The sequence below is a fragment of the Hyalella azteca genome, unplaced genomic scaffold, assembly GCF_000764305.2.
Source record: "Hyalella azteca isolate HAZT.00-mixed unplaced genomic scaffold, Hazt_2.0.2 contig3082, whole genome shotgun sequence".
Taxonomy (NCBI): domain Eukaryota; kingdom Metazoa; phylum Arthropoda; class Malacostraca; order Amphipoda; family Hyalellidae; genus Hyalella; species Hyalella azteca.
This window is the reverse complement of record NW_025933335.1, coordinates 173,312-181,251: the sequence shown is the minus strand read 5'-3', so window position 1 is coordinate 181,251 and position 7,940 is coordinate 173,312.

The window sequence follows — 7,940 nt, the reverse complement described above, 5'->3', positions numbered from 1 at the left end:
TTTCGGATAAAGACATTTACTCGTGCGAGAATCAGAAGAAGAATATTTTAACTTAACAATAATGAAGACTCCCAGTTTCACCCTCAAGTTTAGTACGTACAGTGAGAGCAAGAAAATAAGATATCTTAATTTTAGATTTTATAAGTAATTATTTCCTTTTTAATTGTTTATTCCATTTTAATTGTTTAATCGAGCAGGTCTCCACACATGTCACACTCTGTAATGATTATTGTAATTGAATGATTTATCACACCGAGATGCAACAAAATCCACGTTTGCAATAATGTGTAAAAAATTGTCGTCAGAAACATTCTTTAATATTCAATGAACAATTATCTCCAACATTATGGTACTTCCTTTCTTCCTCTCAATTTTTCGTAATTGTTGATATTTTTCATCGCAAGTGTGAATTCAGTCGCTATAAGATCCGATTCTATGAGACTATAACCTTCATCATTATTATATAGTTAAATGTTCTAGCACCTAGTAAAATACCCGGTCAATATAACCAGATAATTACTGTATTCGCGGTTCAACCATTGTCAAACAGCATGATTTTACGTTATGATCGTACCTAATGTAGTGACAGTTTCAACTATACAGTCCGACAACGGCGACAATTGGGATAAACACATTTTAAATTAAACAAGGTTAAACACACTATGATTAAAACACAAGGGTTAAACACACTATGTTAAAATCTTCGGTCAATGCAGCACTATTATAACAAGGCGTAAGAAAAACCTAGATGTGTATGACCTCAATATTATTGCATATATAGGTCGTGAACTTAACTATAACTATACCGTTATAGTTAACTACCGAGCGGCCTGAGCTGCTGTCGAGTGAACGGATTTCTAAAGGCAGATGGCGCTCTACAGCCGCACTGTACAAGATAAGAATCTTTTTCACGTTTTATTCTTTTAATTTTTTTAGCACTATAATCAGCGACAGTTGGGATCAGTGGTACTTTCATCAGACAAACGTCCGTTTGTCAGCAGAATTATTTTATATTGTATAGAGGGAACGATCAAATGTGTCACTATATATGCGCGAAGTACTTGATGTTTTACTTGATGACGGAATTTGTTATGGAGTGAATTTGTTATGTTAACTAAATAATTTTTGTGGCGAAGTCTCTATTTTTTTTTAATTGTAGTAGTTATTAAACTTTCTAACACGGAAGGGAAAGTCTTTAACTCCGCTTCAGGCAGTTATTATACAGTTATAAAATATATCTAACTATTCCTGGCCAGATCAATCTATAAATAAGCTCATGATTAAAAGAAATTAATTTTAATCACTTAATTACACTAGGTGCTAAAAGCTAAACAATTCAACTGTCAACGTAGTATAATTAGAATATCGAAGCAGTAGAGGACTTCTTCATTCATACGCGCCAGCTGCTGGACACTAAAATCGTCGAAAACACTAAAGAAACATGTAAAAGTTTATTTACACTAAATCCTTGACAGTCATTCAATGTTTGCAAACCGAATGCTATTGAATTGGCCGACAATTATTAAATAAATACAATTTTAAAACCAAATTTCCGTCAAAACAAAAATAGTTTGCAAATTCGGCTATTATAGACGTCGATCATTATTCCTTAGTTTGTACCCAAATCGTCAACGCTGTTAACCACTTCAGGCATGAATCTCAAATTGAGTAAAAGCACGCCTCCAACACTTATTTTCCTCCGATAATTTACTATACTTTGTACGTTAAAATGTGACAATAATCATGCCGGGGATGCTTGAAAGCGCTATTTGCGGCGTCTGATGTCCGTTCGTTTTCAGAGAAATAAATGGGCCAAACTGTCCAAATAGTTACAGTACACATTTTCTGCACGTTGCACAGTTACACAGTGTTGTCTGGATCAAGCTGGGTCAGGATGATCCCCATAAGGACATAAAATACATCGATATTTGGGAAGATTTTATCTCTTTTCTCTACGTGTACCCTGTCATCGCTGCGGTAATTTCCAGTCATCATACCCAGTGAAAATTTACAGACGCGTCAGCTTCTGATTAGGAGTACCAGAAGGTGGGGCGACTCTAAATTTTGTTAGGGTATAATAACCTTCACATCTCGTCACTTCTCCGCTCCTCGGCCTCTGGAATGCGTCCGGACCGCGTCCCGCCTGCGTATTTTCAACTCGCGCCCAACCTATAACGTCAGAAACCGGTTCAGAGCATTTCGATTCAGGCGGTTTTCATCTTTTTCAGAGTATTTATGTTTGATCCTGCAAAGATTTGAGCATTTTAAATGGACAAATATTATTGTAAAATAAATAATATTCAAACTATTCTGATTTTATCTATGTGCAAAAACATCAGAATAATTTATTGATCTGTTCGAATAACGCATTCCAGTTTTTCTTGTTCTATAATCCTATTTAATTCATTTTTAACGAGAAACTTATTGAGGTTAATTAATTATTGTATAGCCTTGCGTATTGATTGCGCTAATAACCAACTCTTATCAATTATCAAAACAATTCATCTCTTTATTTATTGAACAAGAATTATTTGAAGTCATTCAATGCATTGGGCAGTCGGTGGTGACCTTCTGACCTCACATTTATCGCTCCAACACCGTCGAGCCACACCTCAAGTTGCTCTTCTTGCACAACACAATAATGCGTTCTCGTTATTTTTCATTCTACTTTCATCTATATCTCTCTAAGTCAATGTCTCTAAATTCGTGGCAATCTTAATAAAAAAATAACAAACAAAAATAATTTTAACCTTCCTCACGCTCACAGTCGTTAAAGCCAGTTTTCGTAACAGATAACTGCATTTCTTCACTCTGTTGATTGCGTGATCTGTTGCGCCACTCGCCGAAAAGTTTTTATGCACAATTATTTTTCTGAAATGCACTGCATGCACACGAATGAAATATCTTTTCCAGAACTTCAACTGTTGATTTTCAGGAACTCAACTATTCTTACATAAAAAACAACTCATTAATTCAAAAGGAAAAAAATAGTTCCTGACGCGTTAAACCTTTTGCAGCGTTAAATGCAACGCAATTTCTCACCAATAATTAACTCAATTAACAGTAAATTACATTAAACGTGGCTTGAATTGCGCGACGCATCGGTGCGTCTCTTTTGTGTAATGTTGCAAGTATACGAGAACAAATTAAGCTTAAAACACTTAATTGTTGGCTTAATAGCGTAACGATCTCGCTGTGTGGTGTCAAAAATCTGGCAACCGAGACACTTCCTGATTTTATAAATACAATTTTTTTCAGCCGGCCACAATTCGTTCGTTCACCGTTCGTGCAGAAAACAAATCTCGTGACAACATGTTTTATATCTCGGTTGTTGCGTTCTTCATCAACCACGATACAAAGGTTGGAAAGGAGCCCTTGCTCGTAAGAGTCCCTTTCACTGCATTCTCGTCCTCAGTATGTCGCAGATACCGTGAACAATCCAGACTATATGATGCTCTAGCATCATAGTCTATATGACTCTATTAAGGAACTAGTTTCCTGCACGGCAATTGCGCTTTATGGATAACAATTTTGATTGAAATTGTGCAATACAAAAAACATGATTTTTAATGCTAATAATAGCACAACACTTCAGCACTCGATTCGCTCGTCGAGTCGAGTCATAATATTCGAAAAATGCGCTTCAATTTATATAGAAATTGTGAATCCCCATCGACTTCTCTTAATGCTTACAGTTTAGCCGTAAAAGGATAATAAAAGGAAAAAACTATGCCTTATGACTCGAAAGGAAAAGCGGCTTAACACTTTCAGCAACCTCTCAGTGATGGACGGCGCTTTCCCTTAGTGATCGAGCAGGTTTCTTGGGTTCTCTGGCTATGCCTAGCTGGGAGCTTTCTTTTATAAGCTAGGCACACTTTCGTTTGAGTCACACTCATCTTATCTCTTCCTTGTAGGCTTAAAATGCATACCTTGCATTACATAAACTAAAATTATTCACAACCGTGAGCAGACACATAAATATTCTATAGGTGTCCACACAACGCGCTTTAAATCTGATAAAGTTTAACTACAGTCGTGAAGGGCCTGCTGTGTTTTCTCAGGCCAAAGATTTTCTTCTATACTTAATAATCTGAAATAATACCTGAGCAGGAACGTAAGTTAGCGGCATCGAAGTTAGATAAATTACCTGCTAAACTTTCTAAACGTTTAGAGTAGTTATTTACTATCATTGAGTTTCAACATTTACAAGAAAATCTCCATTCGCTTTCTCCTACAATTATTTTTGTTCTTTTTAGATTCATCATATTCAGCAAACGATACGAATACTCTCATGGGTAACGGAAAAAATTCAAGAAATTTAAAATCCTGCGGGCTATTTTTATGAAAGCTTTAATTAATGTAAGTTTGAACTGCGACCTCTTATGTTGATGGAATTTGACGAAAGTACCGCAACTCGTTCACTCACTCATGCCTTTATGGCACAGATATAGCAGCACTAGAAAATAATTGTATTTAATGAATTACCTAGCCTCTTTATTGCGAGTTTTGGATGGTTTCACTTTGCAATAAAATTTCTATGAATGAAAGCGGTACATAAACTTTTCCTTGGCTTCTTATGAACTCTAGTCAATTTTTAATTCAAAATTTGGTAAAATATTCTACAAATCTAATGATAAATCAAGTTACTTTGTATTTAGTGTTTTAATTTCCCAGTTTAAGAATTCATCAAAAATTTTAGGGTGAGTAAAATTTGAATACAACTATTAAATAAATTTACGGAACATTTGGAGGTTAATCTCGCGAAACCTCAACAGAAAAGCAAGTACTAGAATGTAAAAACTATTTTCATTTCAAACGTAAACAAAAAGTCCTAGAATCCCAGGCAATACAAAAATATATTTCAATAATTAAAGAAGGATTCAGTCGCTTCTAAAAATATATCGTTCAGTAACTTTAAAACCAATAGTTGTAAAAAAACACTGATGCGAAGGAAGCCTGCTTTGTATTTTCCATTAAACAAACGTGTTAGCGACTGACCATTAACAATTGTCTAAAACTATCGCTTTTCGTTCTCAGTAATAATAATACTAATTATTCATTAATAATAATACTATGTATTGATGCCTAGCCCTCTTCGTTGCAGGTTGTTATGTTTTAAAATGCATCTAGCAAACCAAACTTCCATGAAAATTTCATGCGTGCTTGGTCATTGCACATCCATGCGACAACATTTCTTCTCGCTTCGAGTCACCGACATGTGGAACAGGCTAACAGCCTCCCTGATAGCATCGTTGAAGCTCCGAGTATGAACATCTTCAAAAACAGACTAGACGAAGCTATGCAGGAGCATATGTTCAGTCTTAAAATGCCTAGCAAATTACGGATTCTCATGAACTCCTGTCAATTTTTTATTCTAAATTTGCTAAAATATCCTACAAATCGATTGATAAATCAAGTTACGATACTTCATGTTTAATGTTATAATCTTCCTAATTTAAAAATTCATCATTTCATTTTTGGGTGAGTAAAATATGAATAGAACTATTAAATAACTATACGGAACATCTGGAGGTTAGCCTCCAGATGTTTGCCGAAGGCCAACCTCCAAATTTCCAGATAAAAGAATAAAAAAAATTTCCTCAACGGAAAAGCACGTACTAGAATGTAAAAACTATTTCCATTTCAAACATACAAAAATCTGAGTATCCCAGGCCAATACAAAAAGATATTTCAACCATTAATGTAGGATTTAGTCACCCCTAAAAATGTAGCGTTCAGTATAACTTTAAAACCTATAGTAGCTCGTATTGCTCCTCCGACGAGGCAGTTGATGAAAGGAAGCCTGCTTTGTATTTTACATTACACGAACGTGTTAGTGATTCACAATTAATAATTGAATAAAACTATCGCTTATCGTAATCAGTAATAATAATACTAATTATGTGTCAGTAATAATATTATGTATTGATGCCTAGCCCTCTTCGCTGCAGGTTGTTATGTCTTTGAAATGCATTTAGCAAACCAAGCTTCCATGAAAAATTCCAAGAGTGCTTGGTCATTGCGCTGCGAAAAGGACGGTACCCTTTTCTTACAAAAACTGAAGCAAGTATATTCAAATTAGCATTCGTAAACCGAAAATATACTTAATATGGAACATATGCTACTCTATAGAATTAAATAATTAAGTGATTAAAATGGCTATATGCATGACTAACAAGGTATGGTGTGCACTCTGCACAACCATCACAGGGGCGGCGAGCCAGGCCACAGAATGTCAAGGCGGTCGCGGCTTTCTCCTTTACTTGCGTTTCCCTTCAATCGACGCCTATAGCTTATTGCGGTTGGTCCCATGCGGTGACAAAAGCAATTTAGGGAGCACTCGATCGTGATTAGCTTCTCATGCAGCATGAGATGACGCAACCTTGACCTCAGGGTCTTTAAAGTTCATTAGAGACGTTAGCCTATTTTTGTAAACGTTAGAATTCGCGTCATGGGGCGATTACGCAATCGGTTCTTAGATAGTAGAAATTTGTGCGACGATTCACGTACCAGACATTATTACAGTCAGGTCTTGCATTGAGTTTTCAGTATTTTGTAGCGTGTTATTAAATCCAACGATTAAGATATTCGTATGTGTCCAGTTAGAATAAAAATATGTGAATATTCATTACTAAAATATTCATGCAGGTACAGTTAAGGTATTTGATCAGGTAAAGTTAAAATAATTTTGAGATTTGTGTTAATATATTTGTGAAGGTAAGGAAAGGTTTAGGTAAGGGAAGGTTTAGTAAAGTTAAAAGAAGAATATTTCTTCGGTTTTTACAGTTAATATTTTTTGCTCTTATTTCTGAAGTATGCGTAGATTTACTGTTAAAATATTTGTGCAGGCAAAATTAAAATATATACCTTGGAAACTTTTTAGGGGCTTGTTATTTTAATATTTGAAATAAAATACTGAAGCTGAATAAAAAAAATGCTCAAAGAATTTTCAACTTATGCAGCAGTAAAAATTTAAGAATTCAAATGAGATTACATCAATTTATTGTTAATCTTAAGGCTTTCAATTTTATATTCACGCTTGAAACTTCACAGGTTTCATAACGTATGAAACCTTGTTTTTCGTGCTACCATAAAGCTTCTCGCTTGTAAAAGTTGAAAGTAAAATCTACCATTTCCTCAACTATACAATAGTGTGAAGTAAGATATTAATATCCTGTGTAAGCCAGATTTGAGACGTAAAATAGACCGACTTTCGACTAGACAGAAGTGAAAACTGAAAAGTAATATGAACAACTCCCTAAACTAGACTAATCTGAGAGAATCTTCCGATAGCCATGTACCATTACCCTTCGTTAATCTTGTTATTTATAACAGTTAGCTAGCTTTTTCATTAGTCTGTGAAAGCGAATTTCAAAGAAATAATGCCGTAATATGATCAAAGACAAGATATGTACAAAAAAATTTTGATCCGCATTAAAAAATACGCAATTGCACCATCGAAAGTTCGATAACTTCATTGTAGTTGACCTAGAGAATTTTTTTTCTGGAATTGTCTACAAATTGGTTCTCTCGTCTTAATTGGCATCACATACATTAAAGTTGTCTCGGCGATACATGTGAAGCATTCCTCATGAGTAATGACAAGATGTATCATAGCTTATACTATGATTCTTCCTAATGATACCTGCGAACAATTTAATACACCTTATGGCGCCTAACTATAGAGAACTATGATGAATGGAGGTGCAGCAGGCGATGACTGGCGATCTCTTAATTCTGATTGAATCAGAAAACATGGAAAACAAACAAATCAACGCGAACAAATAAAAACAGAATAAATATTTTTAGAGAGATTGACGTTATCGAAATAGGCTATATGTTCAAACGTGACACTATTATTTACGTTATAAAAATTGCATTACGAAATAAAGAGTAAATTATTTATCTTGAAAACATGCAAAATATTTACAAGCTTTAAT